The sequence below is a fragment of the Heptranchias perlo genome, chromosome 29 (genome assembly GCF_035084215.1).
Source record: "Heptranchias perlo isolate sHepPer1 chromosome 29, sHepPer1.hap1, whole genome shotgun sequence".
Lineage (NCBI taxonomy): Eukaryota > Metazoa > Chordata > Chondrichthyes > Hexanchiformes > Hexanchidae > Heptranchias > Heptranchias perlo.
In genome coordinates, this window is record NC_090353.1 from 31,179,906 (window position 1) to 31,203,620 (window position 23,715).

Below are 23,715 nucleotides of genomic sequence, written 5' to 3' on the forward strand. Positions count from 1 at the left end.
ACTATGGGGCTGAATTCTGTTGGCTGTAGGTTACTGTGAGTTGAACATTGTCGGTCTTTGGCTACTATAGTTGCACTCTGTTGGTCGTTTCTATCTGGGTGACTGGAGCCAAGGATTCCTCAGCTTTCTGATAGCTATATAGTTAGATATTTTTGTGGCATTGTTATAGAAGAGTGTAAGTACTTCTTGATCCTAGGTGATAATAGAAAAATGTTTTTTTCAAATCAAAGATAGGAAATGAATTTGAGGACTGTAGAGATTCTTGCCATTCAGTGATGAACTCAATCAGTACTGATGTCAACTGAAGTGGGATCATAGGGAGGTATTTGCTAAGCTAGTGATGCAATAAAAGCCTATTGCCAGTTTTAAAGATAACAATGTTAGAAAGACTCCTCTTTCTATTTATTTTATTGTTAAAGCTTTGTTGCGTAAGTAGGTTTTTAGTGTAAACTTTCAACTTTTCCTTAGTTCTATGAAATTCAATCTTAAGTTTAGAATTTATGTCCAGTTATTAGTTTGCTAACTTGCAGCCATGTAGATGTGACAATTGACTAGTCATACAATCACAGAATGATTACAGCACATAAGGAGGCCATTCAGCCCATCGAGCCCATGCCGGATCTTTGTAACAGCTATCCAGTTAGTCCCATTCCCCCGCTCTTCAAGTATTTATCCAATTCCTTTTTGAAAGCCACGATTGAATCTGCTTCCATCACCCTTTCAGGCAGCGCATTCCAAATCATAACCACTCGCTGCGTAAAAAAGTTTTTCCTCATGTCGCCTTTGGTTCTTTTGCCAATCACCTTAAATCTGTGTCCTCTGGTTCTCGACCTTCCGCCAATGGGAACAGTTTCTCTTTATTTACTTTATCTAAACCCTTCATGATTTTGAACACTTCTATCAAATCTCCTTTCAACCGTCTCTGCTCTAAGGAGAACAACCCCAGTTTCTCCACTCTACCCATATAATTGAAGTCCTTCATCCCTGGAACCGTTCTACTAAATCTTTTCTGCACCCTCTCTAAGGCCTTCACATCCTTCCTAAAGTGCGGTGCCAATAATCGGACACTCCAGTTGTGGCCGAACCAGTGTTTTATAAAGGTACAACATAACTTCCTTGCTTTTGTACTCTATGCCTCTGTTTATAAAGCCCAGGATCTCGTATGCTTTTTTAACCACTTCTCAACCTGTCCTGCCACCTTCGAAGATTTGTGTACATATACCCCCAGGTCTCTCTGTTCCTGCATCCCCTTTAGAATTGTACTATTTGGATTATATTGCCTCTCCTCATTCTTCCTGCCAAAATGTATCACTTCGCACTTCTCTGCGTTAAATTTTATCTGCCATGTGTCCGCCCATTCCACCAGCCTGTCTATGTCCTCTTAAAGTCTATTACTACCCTCCTCACTGTTTACTACACTTCCAAGTTTTGTGTCATCTGCAAATTCTGAAATTGTGCCCTGTACACCCAAGTCCAAGTCATTAATATATATCAACACAAGCAGTGGTCCTAATACCGACCCCGGGGAGCACTGTATACCTTCCTCCAGTCCAAAAAACACCCGTTCACCACTACCCTCTGTTTCCTGTCACTTAGCCAATTTCGTATCCATGATACCACTGCCCCTTTTATTCCATGGGCGTCAATTTTGCTGACAAGACTATCAGGTAGCACTTTATCAAACGCCTTTTGAAAGTCCATATACACAACATCAACCACATTGCTCTCATCAAGCCTCTCTGTTACCTCATCAAAGAACTCAATCAAGTTAGTTCATATTTGTCCAAGTGACTATTAATTTTGTCCTGGATTATCGTTTCTAAAAGCTTCCCCATCACTGAGGTTAAACTGACTGGCCTGTAGTTGCCGGGTTTATCCTTACACCCTTTTTTGAGCAAGGGTGTAACATTTGCAATTCTCCAGTCCTCTGGCACCAAACCCATATCTAAGGAGGATTGGAAGATTATGGCCAGCACCTCTGCAATTTCCACCCTTACTTCTCTCAGCAACCTAGGATGCATCCCATCCGGACCGGGTGACTTATCTACTTTAAGTACAGCCAGCCTTTCTAGTATCTCCTCTTTATCAATTTTTAGCCCATCCAGTATCTCAACTACCTCCTCTTTTACTATGACCTTAGCAGCAAGTTCTTCCTTGGTAAACACAGATACAAAGTACTCATTTAGTACCTCAGCCACGCCCTCTGTCTCCATGCGTAGATCTCCTTTTTAGTCCCTAATCGGCCCCACCCCTCCTCTTACTACTCGTTTACTATTTATATGCCTATGGAAGACTTTTGGATTCCCTGTTATGTTAGACTATTCTCGTCGTCGAACTATCCGTGCAGGAGAAGGCCATTTCACTCATTGCATCTGTGTTGACCCTAGCTCTCCCACTGGAGCTATCTACTTTATTCAAATTTCCCTGCTTGTTCCGGGTGCCCTTTAACATCTTTCTTCTTCAAGTATTTAACTGATTTTCCATTAATTGTGGCTGCTGTCAGTTACTCACATAAACACTCAAAAACATACTGATGATATGAGGAGGGTCAACTGATTTTGCTTCTCCAAGTACAGAGACTTGAGAAACCAGTTGCTTCATATTGTATACAGTTTGTGCCAATTGAAACCAGTTGGTGCCAATAGGATCTTCCACAAGGAAACAGTTCATCAGTAATTAGCAAAAAAAAAAATCACAGTTGAAGATTTAAGGGTTGAGAACTTTATAGGTGAGAATTTATCTATAGTTGGAGCTCAATATACTTTATATGTTTTAGTTCAAATGCTTCAGATATTTTAATGGAAGGGAATGCCACAGGCTGTGCTGGGTTGGGGGTCGGGGTTGGGGGGGGGAATTCTATGGTTGCGTAAATTGAGTATGTGTGGATTTTTCCTGTATTTTAATTCTGTACACATCTGGTTCCTGTCAGAAACACTCACCCAAGGCAGTGTGAAATCATTGCTTCAGGCCACTAGGAGAAACACAATGCACTGCAGAATGAAAAAGAAAACAGGTCTATGATGAATATTTATAACCTAGCAGAGACTGAAAGAAAATTGAAGACTTTGTGAAGATTCTTCATCATCACAAGCCCACTATATATGTGTAATTCAGAACACAATGCCTTCTGGCTGGTATAAACCTGTGCAAGAGTCCCTTTAGGAGTTTAAATTGTTACGTCCTGGGACTTAAAAGCAGTGTAAAAAGTTAAGTACTCTTTTAGAGGGCACTGTTCTGGTTAACAAATACTGAATGTTTTATTCTCCTTAAGGTATTTTAAAAAAAAATTGTGTGTGGGCATTTGAGACTCTCGGTCTCACTCTCTAAAATTTGCATCACTAAAATGTAACAACCCCATCTGGGCTTGTAAGCAGGAGCTCTTGTTACTTAATAGGAGTTATGAACCTTTGCATACACTCAGTATACACTGTTATTCTTATGGTTGCACAATGAATGCAGTTTCTGGTCCATATGGTGTTCCTTGTACGACAAACAAATGCTAATCAATCAAATGTTTAACGATTAGTCATCAAATAGTAAAATAAAGCAACGTTTGCAACTAGATTTTATTTAAAAGGGTTCCCTTTTAGTAAGGGTCAGATTCCTGGTAATTTCGCTGTGTGTGTGTGTGTGTGTGTGTGTGAATATTTTTGTCTTCATTCCCTCACCTTCACAGTCTCTTTAAAATCTGCTGGTTGAGTGCTTTTCCGATTGTCCCCACAGTCCACTGAGTGTATGTACCTATTTTCCCTGGCAGTGCTGGGGATAGGGTTGCCATCTTTTCCCAAATCCAAAGCTCAACAGGAGATAGGATCATATGATCACAAGGTACATATGGATGAAGAAGGCCATTTTGCTCATCGTGGCTCATTTGTCCAGAAAGACCCTACAAATTCTCCTCCTCCCCACCCCAGAACTGATTCTTAAGTGATTCCAGGATTTTCACATTCACTACCCTACCCAAAAGTCCATGTGCTGATCATGCTGTGTGTGATGAGGAACCTCCGGACATCAGTCCCAAATTTGTCTTTTACTAGTTAAAACCAGGGCCTCCTTGTTCTCCAGTCAATATTTAGTTTGAAGTTATATTTCAGATTTACCTTCTATCTTTCTGTCATTTGCTGCCTTATTTACCTCTATTACTCCATGGTTGCCTTCTTTCAAGGCTGAAAAACCCAGATTTCCTTTGATATTAGGGATCAATCTTACGGCTTTTTTGCACGACCTCCAGGCCTTGAATGCTTCTGCTGTTTCTCATTGACTAGAACTAGGCGCAACATTTGAAGTGTGATCTGGCAGCATTGCTTTCTCTGATTTGTACTCTACTGTTTTGGATTTATAGCTCAGCATTCTATTTATTTTGTTGTAAAGCGGTGACTTGACATGTTGAGTATTGACCTTACTAACATGCCTAGACCTCTTCCAACTCCATCTTATATAGTTTGATAGCGTTCATGGAGTACCTCTGTCACCATAAAAGCAGTACTTCACATTTGTCTGTATTAAATTCCATGTGCAATCATTCAACCCTCTTACATACGTTGTACTTCCCTTCCTGCCTCCTCAGATTCAACTGCCCCTCCTAGTTTGATATCATCTGCAAATTTTTGACTGATTTCCATTGAGCTTCTGAACCCAAGATATTAGTTAATGTAATTAATGTTGAGAGTTTATCAAAGTTCACAGATTTGTTATTGTTTAATATTTTCATTGAACTGTGATTTTTAATATATTTTAACATATTAAATGTAGGCTATGCATTATATTTGCATTTATGAATATTCCATTTACCTAAAGTTAATGAACAGATTAACTGCGCACCAAATATATTTCTCATTATCCAAGTAGCAATTTATCTCCCTGCCTGTCCAATTTACTGTATTGTGCAATTCAGCATTGGAGATTTCAATCTAAAGTCTTTTAGAAACATGGATAATTATAAAATAAATGCAGCACTTCCTCTTCACAGTTTTCATAGAAAACAAGCCAGATTTCAAAGCTAGCAAAAAGAAAAGTGGCTTTAAGTAGGTCAGTTGTAAGCATCATCTGTTAGACTGGGCACTGTTCCCCAGGAGTATTGATTTCAAGCTCCTCATCCCCATTTTTTAAAAATCCCTCCATCTGAGTAATCTTCTCCTGTTGTTTATTCCAGCCTGTGCTCTTCACTCCTCTGACTTTGCTCGTTCTCCGCTCTCCCGCTCCACCATCAGAGACCAATCCTTCAGTCGTTATGCCCTTCTCCCTACAAACCTCTCCTAAAACAACTTTGCCTTGCTACCTCTCTTTATTCCTTAAAACATCTCTTAAAAACCTATCTGTTCAATCCTGCTTTCATCTTTTTGATGATGTAGAGATGCCGGTGATGGACTGGGGTAGACAAATGTAAGGAATCTTACAACACCAGGTTAAAGTCCAACTGTTGGACTATAACCTGGTGTTGTAAGATTTCTTACATTCATCTTTTTGATGACCTCCTTTCCCTGTAAGGTGCTGTCCTGTTGCCATTTGAAGGCAAGTAGTTTAATTTTGTTTCCTACATTACAACAGTGACTAGATTTCAGAAGTACTTCATTGGCTGTAAAGCACTTTGGGACTTCCTAAGGTCATGAAAGGCACTATATAAATGCAAGTTCGTTCTTTTCTTTCTTTGTTGGGTAAATAGTAAAAAGTAAAACCCCGATTTTAACTTAACCCGCCTGGTGGAAATGGGGCAGGTTCGGGTTGGATTCCTGTTTTAAACCTCGCCCGATTTTACACTCCGTTGACTTCAATAGAGGGTCAGGTTAAAATTAGGTTTTACGTAACTTGTGTGCCCTCAACAATGGGCAGGATCAATTAGATGAGACATTGCTCCTCATTACCGTTGCCTCTGACAGTTCCACACTTTTTTTTATTGTTCATTCTCAGGATGTGGGCGTCGCTGGCAAGGCTGGCATTTATTGCCCATCCCTATTTGCCCTGAGACGGTAGTGGTGGGCCATCTTCTAGAAAGGCAGTGGTGAAGATGCTCTCACAACGTCTTTTTACATTTTGTACCGATTTTATACAACTGAACGGCTTGCTAGATCACTTCAGAGAGCAGTTAAGAGACAACCATGTTGATGTGGGACTGGAGTCACATATAGGCTAGACTGTGCAAGAATGGCAGGTTTTCTTCCCCAAAGGACATTAATTAACTAGTTGGGATTTTATGACAATCCAAAAGCTTTGTGGTCACTTTTACTGATATAAGCTTTTTATTTCCAGATTTTTAAAATGGAATTCAAATTCTCAAAGTGCCACGGTGGGATCGTGAACTCACTTTCTCTGGATTATTAGTCCAGTAACATAACCACTGCACTATTACCAAATATCCCAAAACAATATTTCTTTCTTTTAAATGAAGGTCCATGGCTTACAGGGCAGGATGCGACAAGGTTGAAAAAAAAGATGAGGTGAATCATGGAGCAGTAATTAGTTGATATCATGTTAAAAGCTTGAAGATTGTCGAAGGAAAGGAAGACTGAGGGAGGTGAAGAGTTCCACAGTTTTAAAGTTCTGGGAAAAAATTAGAGTAGGAAACTGTACAATGACTGGATTTCAACACAGTAGGGATGCAGGGAATCAAAAGAATGTGTAGGATATAATATTTGGAGCTCAGAATTGGATGAGGGGGATAGGCTAGGCAAGATACAGATTATCTAAAAAATCAGGGCCTGCTTTTGAAAATCAGAGAGAGCAACTGAAATTTCTGAAACTTCAAAGTTATAAGACAACACAAGTTAACCGATGGAGAGGAGGTGAGTAGGAATAAAGAACCAAACGGAATTATACGTATCATCTGTCAAATACAGACGGTCACTGTTTGGCTCTGACTCTGTTTTGGGTGGCACTTCAAATGTTAACCTCGATGTTATCATTGTTGCTGATCAGCCCTGCAGTGTCCTTGGGGTATAGGAACTTGAATCTTCCTTTCCTTTGATTGTCTGATCATTCAGCTTCCTAGGAATGTGCCTGACCCAGTGAATCTGGTGCAGATAGATAAGGTCTGGGATACAGCTTCTAATGATTATAGATGTTCTTGCTAGTGATGTGAGTCAAGCTTCTGATCGCAAGCATAATCTGGTAATAGCTAGTGATGCAGCCGTTTAACCAGGCTTTGAGCATATGTATGAGAGCATAGCTGTTACTACCATGCATAAAATTGACAGGCAGAAGCCTTTAACTTTCAGATCAGGTCGAATAGAGCTTGAACTCCAGATCCTCTTGATCCTCCAAGATGTAATGCAAGCCAGAGATTTGTGCCTCCTTGTAAAATTTTCAGATAATGCCATCACTGAGTTGGGATACATAAGGTCATCAATTTTCTCAATTATCTCACGATACAGCGTTAAGCTTCGGTTGCAAGATATGGTTATGATGTTTCTTTCTGCTACATTTCTTTTCAAATTAACTTTGACGAGTTGAGGAACCGTTCTTGGGCCTTGAATGATTTGTTTCTGAGAACAGCAATGTTTGGTATAAAATCTTAGTGCTTGCTTTTGAAAATCAGAGCGAGCACCCAAAATTTCTGAAACATTAACGTTACAAGCAATAAAAGTTTAGAAACCGACAGGTCCAAAAGATACAAAAGTTCAAAACCAATGTTTCATTCTAACAACTTATCAGTGACAATAATGAAGTCGATGAAAGGCAAAGCAAGTGACTGAAGAATGTTGGTTGTGATTTCAGACTCTACAATGATGTAATCATCTACCTGTTGTACCTGAATTGCCATACACTACTCTGACTGACTGGGCTTTTGAAGTGCGTCACGATGAGAAGCAAGAATACTTACATTTATGTAGCGCCCTTCATGTTGAAATGTCTCCAAGCACTTTACATAAGGAACAGCTTTTGCAACGCAGTATCAAACGTGGCAGCCATCTTCGAATGATACCGTGAGATTTTAATGTCCAGCTGAACCACTGCCACAAGCAGACAGGGACATAGTTTAATGTCTCATTCAAATGAAAGGATATCTTAATGGGGAATATTGAGATCCCGATATTCCACTTTTTTTGTATTGCTTTGATCTGGGACATTACGCAGAGGAAAAATGGGCTTCAATTAAGTTTTTTGCCTCAAGTTTTTTCCAGTAAGCCTGCAGTGCGTTGCTGCATAAAACAGGTGAATGAAGCATTGTTTACCTGAGCAAACAGTTTCATTTTTTTTTATAAGCAAGAGAGAGCACTAGGTTTTGTCAAATGACAGGCTTCTCCAATGTCTTTGATGGCATGCATATAGTTTGCGGGCCCCAATCAACCACTGGGGATTCTAGTTAATTAATATACAACTTATGAATGGCTAACAGCACAGAATAATGCATGTGAATGCCCACTCCCCTGACAGGAGTCATGATGCTTTTATTTTACACCAGTCCACCATGCCCCATTGTTTGCTGAAACCGTACGGCATTTTAGCACCCATAGCGGCTGTTATTTTTGTGAAAATGGAATCAAATAAAAAAAGAAAGCATACAGATCTGAATTTGAGCCACATGTATAAAATTATCACAGCTCTGGATAAATTGTCAAAGTCAAAGACTGCATTAGCAAAGGTGTTACTCAAACAGCCATCAGCAAAATCTATAAAGAACAACGGGATTTTGTCTTCAATCAGGTCAGAAGCAAAGATTTCGGAAATGGCCTGAAATAGTTGTGCACTTCTAAACTTGATGACGTTGGAGCAGAACTTCCTGAATGGTTCAAGGCAGAGTGCAATGAAAATCTCCCTGGAATTTCAAAACAAATTTTATTGGAAAAAGCTGCCAGAATTGCGGAAGAAGCTCTTTCAAAGAGCCGGCACAGGTAAGATGGGCTGAATGGCCTCCTCCTGTGCTGTACCTACTATGATACTTGGCAAGTCAATGGTATGTTGCTGGATGACCAGAGTGACCCCACTGCGGTTGTAGTTCATGAGCCATCTGCAGCATCCAGTGACAGCAGCAAAGATACAACGGATGCACTGTCGAGCACATGATTGACTTGTTACGGCAACATGTCTTGGTAGGTCTGGGGCATCCTACAGTACAGCCCAGCTGGAGTTTCATGGATTATCATGGTCTACTGAATTCCTGTCCATGGAAGAGGCAGACTCTGGAGTAACAACCCTGTGAGGAACAGGTGAAGGATGTCATGATGAAACCTGAAGAGGAGGAGGATGCAGTGGTACAAGCACCTTTGCCACCTGAAAAAGTCATTCAGCAAACCTTGATAGAGGATAACTTTTCCTAAGTATCCTCCTGCAGCACTGTGGAAGCAACCTGGCCCTGCCCACTTTCTGCCATATGGAAAGTCATTGGAAGTCGGATCCAGATTGATATGGTGGCACTGGGTTAGAGAAGGCCATCCTTAGGCACTTCAATCCTGCCCCTGTTTGTGGCCTCCATGTTACCGTGCCTGCTGGCCTTTTGAGCAGATCCCAAAGCAGTGGCTCTTTCCATTCGCCAGGTTGATTAGAAAACCTGCCCGTGGAGGTGATGACACTGTACAGAATCTTAGCACCCAAAGTGGCTGTTATTTTCGTGAAAATGGAATCAAATAAAAAATTTGAGATTGAAATAAGGTCTGAACGGCAGCAGTCTGAGCATTTAGGAGAGACACAAGGACTGGCATTATGGCCTTTGTAGTGAAGGGCTGAGATGAAGATATCCCTGGAGATTCCTCTTGCTTCAAGATGGATTGCACGAGCACCCCATATATATGGGTTGTGGAGACCCCAACGTCAGCATGTGGTAGCTCTTAGGTTGGCCCCTAATGACTCAAGAAATCTGTCATACTTTGGTAGCCTTATTCTATTAAAAGCTGGGCTCTCTAGGTCAGGATGTCTGCCTTCCTCCACTGTACCTACCGCAGTTATTATCTCCTGGAATGTGTCAGCCCTTGGGCTTTCCCTGCTGCTGCTGGCTGTTTCAGACATGTATAGAATCTACTTCTTGCAGCCACAAAGGAAACCAATGAAGAATGTTTTCCCTTTAAGCTGTTCCAAGTTTTTAAGCCTCTCAGCAGCACCAAAACTGCTCTTCCCCCCCATTACTGAAAGGCCCACCCTTTGGCAGAAACACAGATGGGTTTAGACCCTTCCTTTTCAGGTGAGTACACAACCCGCGACATGTGACTGGGCGATTGGGTGGGAGGAACATTGGCACCTCAGTCTTTATCAAGGCAATTCAGTGACTTCTTGAAAGTAACAAATGAGGCAGCTGTTTGGCAAGCCTCTTTATAATGAGGAGTACAGTTGCTGTCTGTTATGTCTGTCTTTGTGTATTGGGGATCAAATGGATTTTAAATGTAATTGAAATATCAAGTTTTAAACAGTAATAAGACATAAAAATCAACCACTAAAAGTGTTAATAGCATACGGTGAGTTCATACTATTGGTAAGTTCAAATGCTATTTTTTTAATGTTTGCTGTGTTTTTAGAAACTCCAGGCACCTACCCATGGGCAGAAACAATTTATGGCAACTCCACACTTTAACAGAGAAACACTTGCTCCCTCGGTGAATCTACATAAAATATCTAATCAAGGCAGCTTCTCTCTCCGTGGCGAGCGCCTGTTTCTTATTTTGCAGGAGGATCAACAAGAGGCCTGTTAAGTAGAATTCCGCAGCAGATATTTTGTGGCAATTGACATGAAACTGATTTCTCTGCCGTTCATCACTAAACAGAAGATCGCCTTCTCTGGCAGCAGTACATGATATTTGTCCTTCTCTGCCTGGGCCCTGCGTTGTTTTCAAACATATGCTGGCATATCTGATGAATAGTTCAATAAAATCTCCACAATTTTTCAGGGTCACTTCTTGCTAGTTTGCCACATCTTAGCTGTTTAATGGATTTCTTTGCCTCAGGTGGTAGGACTGGCCTGGGACTGATGGGCATATCATCAGTCACTCGTTAAGGTTGGGGAATGAGACGTCCATTATTGACCATCTCAAAGAAAAATGCGTAACCAATTTGCACTTGTTAGGATATAATGAACCTTTTGTGGTGCCAATTAATCTTCTACGTAGCATTAGGTGGAGTTACATTTAAAGTTTTTGAATGGCATTAATCAGGTGTGCCGTTAATGGCTGCAGCTCCGATTTAAAGGGAATGTGGCCACGTAAAGAGAAGTGTGTGTATCTGGGGACATAAAATCTGCCAGTGTTTTTAAAGGTTCAAAAATGATTGGAAAAAGTTGACAGAAGCTGAATGGGGATGGGGGGGGGGGAGGAGGAGGAGGAGAAAGGAATGAAAAGCCAACATGGAGGCATGAAACAGAATTAGGAGTAGAGCAGTGTTGCACCTGACCCCTTGTTTGATATCTGGTGAAGAGGAGGTACTGCTGCATGAGTTGGGTACGAGGAAGTTTGCTCTATTTGGCAACAGAAAACATCTTCCCCAGAGGATAGCCATGCATCAAGCTTCTAACATGACCACTGATGTTATCAATACTTCTACTGTGGTCATTGTTCGAATGAGCTTTTCTTGTTCTTCCTAAGCTCCAAATATGCCATCCTACGCACTCTTCCTGATCCCAGCATCCTCGCTGTGATGAAATCACTACTCCTCGCATCATCTCCCACTCTGACTCGTTGTTTCCCAGGACCTCCAAATTATGAAATTTCTGAGCTCCCTCAGTCCTCCTACAATCACAGACTGTTAAATCCAAGTTTCAGATCTACTTCTGGATTTCCCTCACATTCCCTTCTACTCCTTTCAACCTTGGTGGTGTCATATACTTCACCCAGGTTTCTTAGTTTTAGAGAAATCTCATTATTATAAATAACAATTTCTGCTTTCCAAAGACAGTGTTTCACCAGGGTAAGAATTAGTGAACTTGGACCAGTGATAACTGATTCTGAGTGTTATGCTTGGTTGGGACTTTAAGTAGACAAGGTAAACACGATGACAGGGTTCACATTTAGTCCTTTCCCATTTAAAAAAAGACACATTTCATTCCAGCACTTTTTGAATACTCTATTATTAATGTAGTTTTCCCCAAACAGCTTAACCTTGCATTTCAGCTGTCATTTCAAAGAAGGAAATTCAGAAGAAAAATGAGTGAAAACAGGTGATGAAGTGCACATGAGGAGTTAGCTACTCTCTACAAATGTGTGGCAGCCGTACTTTGTTCTCAATCAAAGCACGGGATGCTGAAATGTAGACTGAATATCAATGCACTGAGAGACCCTTTTGTGAGCCTTTCCAGGAAACACTCACAGTGAGAAAAATGTTGGCTTTCATAACTGCTAAAATATCTCAGCCAGTGTCAAAATTAGAGGGATGAATTTTCACTTTTGCCACCAGGCATAAAATGGGCGGTAGCAGATTGGCAGCCATTGGAAACGAGAATGGGGCGGGGTGTAAAACGGGCGGCCAATCCGCTACCGCTTGTTTTCCGCTCCCCAGTAAAAGATTCACCCCAGAGTCTTTAGCCCAGATTTTAACTCGGGGCGGCAGGCAAACTGTCCCGACTTCGGCAGCGGAGGGCCAATGTGTTTTCAATTCCTGTGCCTCATCTACGTAGCCTCAGATAAGTCGCGGGAAGGCTGAGGCAAGGGAGGCCTAAACTTTCCTTGTGGTGACTGAAAAGGTGGTTTTCAAAGAGATAAGTTTTAAGGAGGCTTTTGTTGGTTGGCTGAGAGGTAGCAAGGCGAAGGATTGAGGAAGAGAATTCTAGCATGCAGGACATGATGCAAAGACAATCAGGCATTCTGTCATTTCCCATTAAGGGGAATTTCAGCCCCATTTAATTTGTGATTTATTCAAACTTTAAATGTAATTTTGTGGGGCTATATTTGAGTATGGGATACTTTACAAAATACAGTGGTGTGAAATTGCATTGTAAGATATAATTAATGAGCATTTTGTTACTAACATCGCACAGTAGAATTTCACCCCAAATTATTCCTGTAATCAAATTGGACACACCTTTCTTTTTTCTTCAGTCTGAACTTCTTCAAAATGTTAATGCCGCTAATTCATTCGAACTATCCAGTAAAAATGAGGCGTTGTACACTTTAGGCCAGAAAATACTGTTGGTGATATTTGCGGATGAACATTGAATGCGTTTGTAGGACATTTCCTTGACGTGGGTTAGTGCCTACTTTAATCTAAAGGACAAAAGAATGTAATTTTTAAACAGAGGGACACAATTGTCCTCTGCAGAAGTGTGGAACCATTTGAAAGATGGACGTATCTGAATCTAAACTGAACTAGGTTGGAGGATATGGTTATTAAACCTGGATTGGTCCAATTCTCATTGGTTTGAATTCCATGTTCAGATTCACCATTCTTCCCTCTTTCCTAAGCCAAATTTCAAAGTATAGTATGTTAATTATCATTGTAAGTGGTTCGATATTCTCTACTATTGTACCTGTGTTATGTTCAGGATTTTTAGATATTTTTAACGCAACTATTAAAAGAAACTGGATAGATCTCTTAAACAAAAAAACAAAACTACATAATGGCCCAGAAATTGCTTACCCACAGTCGCTGTCCCTGAACGGCGTTCTGTCTCTCTGCCGGCGAATTGATTGTGCAAGTTTGCGAATGCGCATAGTGCAGTAAAACCCCAAAATCGCAAACTTGCTCCGACTGCTTTGCCGGCGGTTTGACAGTTCCGACATGGTACGTTGAAATCATAGAACTCATTAAACATTTGTAAACTTACCCATCTGCCCAACTTTTTAAAAGCACGGTGACTGTTAATGACTGTGAAACAATAAAAAATTAAATTTTAAAAATGTGGACTGTCAAATATGCTCTTATTTTAATATTTTTTGATCATTAAAAAAAAATTTTTAATTTTAAAATGTTTTACTTTTAACTTTTGTAAGTTTCATTAAATTAAATCATTTGCTTGGTTTTTTATAAGATATGTTAAATTTTTATTTAAACTAACATACAGAAATTTGCTTTAAATGAATGATTTGTGCTTGCCTGCTTATGTCCGTCACTTCTCTTCTTGACAGATTCTGTGGGTGTGGCTTCCAATCCCACAGTCTCTATATACACGGAGGAACCTGTGCTGAAATCACAGCGCTGAACTGAAAAACAACTGAAAAGGGAGCAAGTGGACGTCGGAGACCACGAGGTAAGTTTTTCCGTAGTCTTTGTCCGCAGGATGTGCGGACAGCCTTGCCACGCAAGTTCCGTTCCATTATGTTTCATATCAAACGTCCAAAATGATAAGAGATGGAACTGAACAGAATGACATACAACTTAAGATATCTCCCCCCAGTTACTCCCCCTCAACTTTTGAAGGCATTATCTCATTCATGGCTATGGTTTCATAGGTGCCAACCATTCTTTGGTACTTTGCCAAATGCGTGAGTTCAGTCGGTAAGGAGTGATAGTTTATTCAAACATCGAAGGCACCACAGCCAGAGCTGGTCTTGTCCTTGCCTGATATCCATATAGGCTCACTTTCCAACAGCTAACACTGGATAGTGATCAGGAACAGGAACCCTGTCTGATTCTTTCCCACCCCCCAGGGCACTGAGATGAACGAACTCAGCATAGACTGAGCTTGTATAGCTCTGTTACACACTCGGTATTTGTACCTTTGAACTATCACGGGAGAATTGCCTCAGTTTTTGTTTTCTGATTGACTTCTAAACCAAAAGTAGTCTCATTTTGTGTGCGTTGCATATGGCATTTGGTTTAGTGTTTGCATCAGTGAGGGAATGCAAATATTAGTACGATAAGTATTCCTTGGCATATTTGTGTAACCTAAAAGACAGAAGGCTATAACTCATCCCTTTGGCATTTATTTATAGCGACCTTCCCTTTGTGAGTTTAAGGTTTTATACATAATTGATTTTGATCTTAACAGTAAATAATGAGCTGTCCTGCGTTCATAAACTGTGAAAGACATGCATTTTCAATTAAAATAATTGGTTCCATTCCTCAAAACATATGCGTTTGAGAGATTTAACATATGTGTGGTGTACATTTAACATGAAACATTTTGAAAGTGAAATTCTTTGTCTGCTGGTAACATGCAGATGTGATTTGCATCTCAGGTTTATGGAAGCGAAAAAAGTAAAATAAAATTGAGAAGGATGTGTTGAAAAATGGAACAGAAGGTGGTAGAAATGTTTTGCATCAGGAATACAACGCGATCAAAAAAAAGGAGGCTTTCGGCTGCATATTTCACATTGGTGTCCTAATGTAATCCTGCCTTGGTGTTGTACATAGCAACCGTTCCCATAACATGGCTCGGGGCCATTGGGGGCCTACTTCCAGCTCATCAGTTGCCCCAGCAGACTTCCTGCTTCATGACCTCTGGGCTTCCATTCATAGCCTGCCTGGGTATGGGATATTGACTGAGCTGGGATTTATTGCTGTTCCTTCTCCTCTTGCTGTCCAGTAAGGCAAGGGAATCCTATTATATGACAAAGTTATCCCCACTTTCACAAATCAACGAAAAGAGCCCTAAGAATAGAATTATTTATTAGAGCCATTGGTCCAATGGTTTTCTTTTCTCACTTCCTACTTTTTATTGCCACCACATGGAATGGTTGAGGTAATTAGCCTTTAAGGGGAAGCTGGATAAGTACACGAGGGAGAAAGGAATAGAAGGATATGTTGGTCGAATGAGATGAAATAAGGTGGGAGAAGCAGCATAAACACCAGCATAAACCTGTTGAGCTGAAAGGCCTGATTCTGTGCTGTAAAATTCTGTGTGATATGTAATTCCTGCAGGGAAGTGCCTGGCTTCTACTTGGGCAGGTGCCCACAGTGGGATGATTGAAATCACGAGCACAGGCCCGGGGCCTATCACTCCATGGTGCAACATGTTGCAGCATTCCTGAGAGTAGCCTAGATTAAGACACAGATTGGAATTGTGGCCCTCAACAAAAAGTTAGTTGGCAGGAATGGTTAAAGGAGTTTGGTTATAGTTGACTTGTCTTTACTGCTGTGAGGATACAAGCAGTTGTTATGGGAAGGGAATAAATAAAATTGAAGCGAAGAAAAAACCCCCATCTAATTATAGTCCAGTACAGCATTGGAAATTCCCCAGCACAGCTGGCATTGGTACCTACTTATCTGCTTCTCAGACACGCATCTGCATTGTGTTGTTCATATTACGAGGCCCTCACAAAAGAAAAATAAAGAACCCATCCTTGTCTGGACAGACTGTAACATCTTTCAGTCTTGAACTGGCCGTGTAGTTGATAGTGAAGAGGATAGCTGTAGACTCCAAGAAGATATCAATGGGTTGGTGGAGTGGGCGGAAAAGTGGCAAATGGAGTTCAACCCGGAGAAGTATGAGGTAATGCACTTAGGGAGGGCAAACAGTAAAAGGGAATACGCAGTAAACGGGAATATATTGAGAGGGGTAGAGGAAATGAGAGACCTTGGTGTGCATGTGCACAGGTCCCTGAAGGTGGCAGTACAGGTAGATAAGGTTGTGAAGAAGGCATACGGAATGCTCTCCGTTATTAGCCGAAGTATAGAATACAAAAGCAGGGATGTAATGATGGAACTGTATAAAACGCTGGCAAGGCCACAGCTGGAGTATTGTGTGCAGTTCTGGTCACCACATTACAGGAAGGATGTAATTGCTCTGGAGAGAGTGCAGAGAAGATTTACAAGAATGTTGTCAGGGCTTCAAAATTGCAGCTACGAGGAGAGATTGGATAGGCTGGGTTTGTTTTCCTTGGAGCAGAGGAGGCTGAGGGGTGACTTGATTAAGGTGTACAAAATTATGAGGGGCCCAGATAGAGTAGACAGAAGCACCTGTTTCCCCTAGCGGAGAGTTCAAGAACTAGAGGACATAGATTTAAGCTGATTGGCGGAAGGATTAGAGGGGACATGAGGAAAAACTTTTTTACCCAGAGGGTGATGGGTGTATGGAATTCGCTGCCTGAATTGGTGGTAGAGACAGGGACCCTCAACTCTTTTTAAAAAGTACTTGGACCTGCACCTAAAGTGGTGTAAGCTGCAGGGCTATGGACCGGGTGCGGGAAGGTGGGATTAGAATGGGCACCTGGTTGTTCTTCGAGCCGGCGCGGACACGATGGGCTGAATGGCCCCCTTCTGTGCTGTATCTTTTCTATGGTTCTATGGTTCTAACTTGTCCATCGCACTGCATATCCCTGCCGCATTTTCACCCTCCCTCTCTTCCTCCCCAAATCACAAACTCCCTACCAAACCATTTTAGGTCAGTCTCTAATGACTAGGGCCAACATTTCCTGTGGATTTGCTGATAATTTTTCCAGACTGCATGCATGACATTTTTTTCTTCTTATGCAAACAATTTGTATCTGAAAATGTTCTTTTTAACATTCACTTCCCTTTTCTATAAACACCAACTAAAGTCCTCACTGCACCCACTACATAGGTGCATACTATGCATTAAAAGATAACTGACCTAAAATGGTTTGGTCGGGAGTTTTTACATATGCTGGGGCTTGTGATTTGGGGAGGAAGAGAGGGAGGGTACAGATGCGGCAGGGATATGTAGTGCGTAGGACAAGTTAGTTTCCTATGGGTGCTATTTTAATGCATTTACATAACTCCTGCCTACACTATCTAAACAGCTGTTGTTTGCAATAGAATAGTGTGGACAGGAATTTATGTAAATAAATAAGCACGTGCACTGAAAATAGATGGAATTGAATTGTAAAATCATTGGGCATAATTTTGACTTTGGGTGATATCACCCGATCGAGAGAGATGTACAACGGGCAGCTGAATCGATATCACTCATTTTATATCAAAATTACCCCCGCAGAATTTTTACAGCATCATCATCACAAATACTACAGAGATTCAAGAAGAAGACCCATCACCAACTTCTCAGGGCAACTAGGGATGGGCAATAAATGTGGCCATGCCCACGTCGCCCACATGCCAAGAACACACTTTCTTTTTAAAAAGGAGGCCATTCAGCCCATTGCACTTGATCCAGCTCTCTGAAAGAGTTATCCACTTATTCCCTTTCGCATTCCAAATTCCCCATACCCTTTGAAATTTTTCTTTTTCAAATATTTATGCACTTCCTTTTTAAAAGCTATTACGGATTCTGCTTCCACCACTGTTTCTGGTCGGGCTCTCCACGTCCTTGCAACACTCTGCACAAAACATCTGTGTCCTCTAGTTACCAACCAGAAATATTTTTTCCGATTTATTTGACCAAAACTGCATTATTTTGTACACCTCAATTAAATTTCTTAACCTTCGATGTTTTCGTCAAAAAAAGTTCCAGTTTTTCTCATCTCTCCTTGTAACTAAAGCCTCTCGTCCCTAGTATCATCATAACGAATCTCTTCTTCATCCTCTCCAAGGCCTTGTCTTCTTCCTAAATTAAGGTATCCAAAACTCGGCACGATATTCTAACTGCGGCCGAACCAATGCTTTGTATAGGCTTCACATTAGCAGAAGGTGTTCTCCCTGTTTTCTTCCCTCCCCTCCTGAAGATGACTGTTGCTGGGCACAGTTTTCGAAGAGATGAGAGCCCTCCTGCACCTCATCCCAAGTGGCCATTTTTCATGTGTGAACCTAAAGAGTGAGAATGGGTGGGCTGCTCAAACATGGGTGGTATCATGGTTGAGTGTGATCCTGTTTAGGCCTGACGTCCACACACACTCACACACTTTCCAGCAGTGTGTTACTAGATAGCCATCAGAAGCGGGAACCGTGGCTCATTTTTTTTTACCCCCCCAACGCAAGGGCACTGAGGACAATTGTAGCAAAAGACTCTACCCTCGAAACGCTTACTTAAAAAATCAAACACTGCGGATCATCAATCTCATTTAACCCTCCCTCCCATTCTTTCCCTCTTCCCATATATAGTCACCACAAATCAGATGATTCAGAAGTAACATTAGTTAAGTTATGCTACAGATAACATTACCTCTATGCCTTCAGTTTTTCGACACAGTCCGCTTGTAATAATGAAGTGCCTCTTGTCAAACATGACACATAATGCATTTTCTAAGCAGTGTAGTGAAATTTCCATTTGAAGCCACTCAAATTGATGGATGAAAATCAGGGAGTTTATGTCAGGTAGAGTCTGGGCTTTAAACACTGAAAAATGTAGAAATTTGCTAGCCCAATTGTATTCTGCATCATATTGAGCCAAACACATCAGCCTCCAAAGTGCAAAATTGATTGTTTTTATTCTCTTGGGAATGGCTGTGTATTAAGAGGAAGCATACTCACCCTGCCATCAAATGTACAGCAGTTTTCTTTTTCATCCTTTCCTAAGTAAAATAGTACAGTGAGCCTTGGGAACTCATTAGGAGCATTCCTATGTGAGTTTAGACTACGTAATGGAACAGTGGCTGCAATGATTTATCTATGTTATGAACTGCTCTCCTCTCAACTCTCTCCTATTATGCACTGTAACAATAGACATATAAATGAATGATAGGTAATAGCTGGTGAGATGACCTGTCATGTACCTTCAGGGAGAGGTGACTGGCCAGCCATCTGCACAATAGATCATCTTTAGAGTGCGATACCAGAGTGAATGAACCTTGTTCATCTGCCACACAGCACTGTGCCTTGATGATTGTTTCATCTTTCAGCCTACAGACCATTTTTCAGAGAATGTCCTGCTGGAGGAAAGGATTCTGGCCATTGTTCGATCATATTGGAATGTGTAAGTGTTGATTTATTTGCAAGATAGATACGCACGAGGAAGAACAATCATCCTATCCCAGTTCATCCATCTAGAGAGACCATCTTAACACTGAACTATTCCTTAAATAATTCCAGGGTTTTCATCTTATTGAAATTCATTTAATTTACCATTATTTATATTTATATATATGTATATGTATATGTTGCGCATAGGATTTCCTGGTAAGGACCCTGATGGTTTAGTTGTTAAATGCACCGCCCAGTATGGTAATAAACCGTACAAACCGGAAGATCCCAGGTTTGATTCCTGGGCTGTGCTGAATCACCTGGCAGCAGTTGGGGTTCTAAAGTCAGACTCCAAATTGGGCCAGAAGGGGGAAAATTTTTTCTGCTCCTGATCCTGATTACTATCCAGTGACTCCTGCTAAGAAGTACATCAATAGACGTTAAGTGAGTATACGATCTTTACAATGCCTTCCATGATTGAATAGCTTGTTGATACTCACAAGGTTCATACGTAGAGGAGGACCACTGAAGTGAGGCGTGGGATGACAGCTGGTACCTGTGGTACCCTAACCCCAGCGTAGGTCAGCACCTTCAGAAAGAAAGAAAAGAAGGAAGAACTTGCATTTATATAGCACCTTTTCGATCTCAAGAAGTCCCAAAGCGCTTTACAGCCAGTGAAGTATTTTTTGAAGTGTAGTCACTGTTGTAATATAGGAAATGCGGTAGCCAACTTGCACACAGCAAGGTCCCACAAACAGCAATGAGATAATGACCAGATAATCTGTTCTTTTAATGATGTCGGTTGAGGGATAAATGTTGGCCAAGATAGCGGGGAGAACTCCCCTGCTCTTCTTCGAGATGGTGCCATGGGATCTTTTATGTCTACCTGAGAGGGCAGACAGGGCCTCAGTTTAACATCTCATCTGAAAGACAGCACCTCTGACAGTGCAGCATTCCCTCAGTACTGCACTGGAATATCAGCCTAGATTATGTGCAGAAGAGGAAGGAGCACACTTGGGGGATACGAGGTGGTCAATCACTGCAGGTTATTTATCAACACACTTGCAAGAATGAAGTCTCAATCTATGAATGTCATCATGGAGCATTCTGAGAATTGGTATCGACATGAAGAGCCACTCCTAGTGCAAGGACTGACTGAAACAGAATTTCAAAAAAAACCCCACATAAACTTAAAGCAGTGAATGTTATAATTAAGGCGCCAGGGAATAACGGCAAGGTTGGAATCTAATCTCAAGGGTCAGATGACAGTGACAAACTGCTTAAGTTTTGATCTCTCAGTTTATGACTTCATTGGAGAATTGCAATTATTTTTCTGCCTTGTAATCACTCCCAAGTACTTGTTATTCTCTATAGAATGCCTGATCTCTTATTAAAAATCTGTTTAGTTTACGCAAACATTGAATGAAGCTGGGGAAGTTACTTATAAAAGGAGGAGGTTGAATTCCATTGTTTGCAGTGCTACAAAATAGTTAATGACACTTTTTTTTGCAAAGCACATTGTTACAAGTTTAGCATCTACCGTAGATTTTCTCTCGGGTACAGTGGTGCTGGCCACTCCTGTAGCGGTTCAAGCATCTTATGTTCAGGAGTGTGCCCGTGCTGCCCGACATAAAAAGAAAAAAGAAAGATTTCCATTTATAAAGTGCCTTTCACGACCCCAGGGCATCCCAAAGCGCTTTACAGCCAATAATGTACTTTAGAAGTGCAGTCACTGTTGCAATGTAGGAAACGCAGCAGCCAATTTGCACACAGCAAGCTCCCACAAACAGCAATGTGATAATGACCAAATAATCTGTTTTTTAGTGGTGTTGGTTGAGGGATAAATGTATATTAATTATATCTAATTATAAAATATTACAAGATCGAGTAATCCAGGGTGTAACATTAGGATCCCTTTGTGATCTGAACTGGATATTATGGAGTAGAAATCAGTATGCGTTGCGTCTGTTTCTCGGGCATAAAACGGTCACATAACATAAAAATTCAGAAGTGGGACGGCTTGTGCCCAATCTGCACAGATGTTGGTCCCACTGCCAAATTCATGGGGTCCATTTCTTAGGTGCCCCGGGCGGACATTTAAACAGGTTTGCGGCCCCTTGAATATAAAATATTAATATCTAATATAACTATGAATCCCCGTTATCAAAAGTATTGATCCAGTTCCTTTTTAAAGGTGTATTTTGACCCAGAATTCACTTTTTTTATATTGTTTCATTATGTTGCGATGAGGTTTTGTGGATTTTTTAATTGTTTCCTCAAGTTGTGTGCTCACTTTTCCAGTGTCTGTTTACTTGTCTATGCTTTTCATTATTCTACAGACCTGTATCATATTTCCTCTGTCTTTTCTACAGCATAACTTAGTTGCCTAAAAACTGCATTCGATATATCTGTATCATTTTTGAGGTAGCGTGACCAAAACTTACACTACAAGTGGCCTCACCATTGACCTATACAACAGTCTTCAATGTCATACACGAGTTGCCGGCTTCCTTTTCCCGTATACATTACTATACTTGTAACGACAAATCTATATTCCATTTCTCACCCGATCTGCTTAATTGGTCCAAATCCCTCAGTATACCATCTGTCTTCTTTCCACTTGATATCTGCTCACTTACCTTTGTGTCTTCAGACAGTTTTATAAAGCTGTACCACTACTATTCTGCTGCATCTGATTCACATGTACTGGGCCCAAGTCAGATCCCTGTGGAACACCACTGTCTCCCAGGCAAATCATTTTCCATTTATCACCGCCCTTTGGCTTCTGCAATGAAACAATTTTCAATTCAGCTGGATAATCCGTATTCTATTCCACGAGCCTTCACCTTCTCTCGCAGCCTCATGTGGGGAACTTGGTGAAATTCCTTCTGAAAATCTAAGTAAACTGTAAAGGGTAAATTCAGGGATTCCCCCACTCCCAGTGGGAAGCCACACTCAAAGAGCTAGGGCTACAACATTGTAGTCCCAATTCTCTGACCCATGCCATTTTCCAATGGGTGTGCAGGATTCTTGAATTTACCATCATCTACTCGACTAATGAGCTGTTCAAAAAATTTGATAGGGTTTGTCATTCTTGACCTATTATTTCTAAAACCATGTTGACTACTCGTTACTCACTATATAATTGTAAACGTGCAAACATAAGCAATACTGATTCATAAATCGCGAACATAATTTACTTGTATTCGTTCTATTCATACATGTAATCTAGGTTGATATTTCAGCACAGTCCTGAGGGAGGGCTACTATGTTGGAGGTATGGTATTTCAAATGAAATATTAACCTAAGGCCTGTCTGCCTATTCAGGTAGACATAAAAGATCCCATGGCAATACTTGAAGAAGAACAGGGTTACTTGGCCAAGATTCATTCCTCAACCAACACCCCCAGTACAGATCAACTGGTCATTCGTTCATTTGTTGTTAGTGCGGCCTTGCTGTGTACAAATTGGCTGCTACATTTACCTTCGTAACAGTGACTACACTTTGAATCCATTGATTGTGAAGTGCCATGACACGTTCTGAGAATGTGATAGTTTTATATAAAAGTTGTTTCTTTCTTTCTAAAATATCTTTGTGATTCAATCTTACAGAAAGCATCTGGTCTCATAAATACAGCCAATAGGTTCAAAGCTCACTATTTGATAGAGAACGATCCAAGCAGCACAAAGGGATTTCTTTTAGTTGAACAAACTTATTCGGACTTCAGTGACACTTCTAATGTTCGATTGCTTTCTGTATGCAGTCGTGGGTCCTCAATTATTGTACAGTAAGTGAAAGATGACTGAAAGTTGATTGCACAGTTTTTATTTCCTTGTGTCTGTTGTGAAAGTGTGTGCAAGAACTTAACAGCTGAACAAATAAAAAAGTGGGTAAAAAATATCTAATGAAATAATCCACTAAGCCATTATAAATATGAACAAAATCGGGGTAATTTTAACCCCCAAGAATGAGTGGGTTGGGGGTGGGTGGGAGTTGAAAATAGTTGTTTTTCGGGTTCCCAACATCACTTCCGGGTTTAAGGTGGGCGCATAAAAGTACAGGCTTCCTGCTGGGAATGCAAAGTTTGAAAAATTTGCGATTGCGACCCA

General features: G+C 40.9%; 1 long non-coding RNA gene across 1 annotated transcript; it reads left to right on the forward strand.

The window, feature by feature from the left end:
• The first annotated feature begins 14,068 nt into the window (after positions 1 to 14,068).
• LOC137299812 (uncharacterized) lies at positions 14,069 to 23,298 on the forward strand. The gene is made up of 3 exons (XR_010957989.1): positions 14,069 to 14,098; positions 19,545 to 19,618; positions 23,218 to 23,298. It is a non-coding gene; the product is annotated as an uncharacterized lncRNA (long non-coding RNA).
• The last annotated feature ends 417 nt before the right edge of the window (positions 23,299 to 23,715 follow it).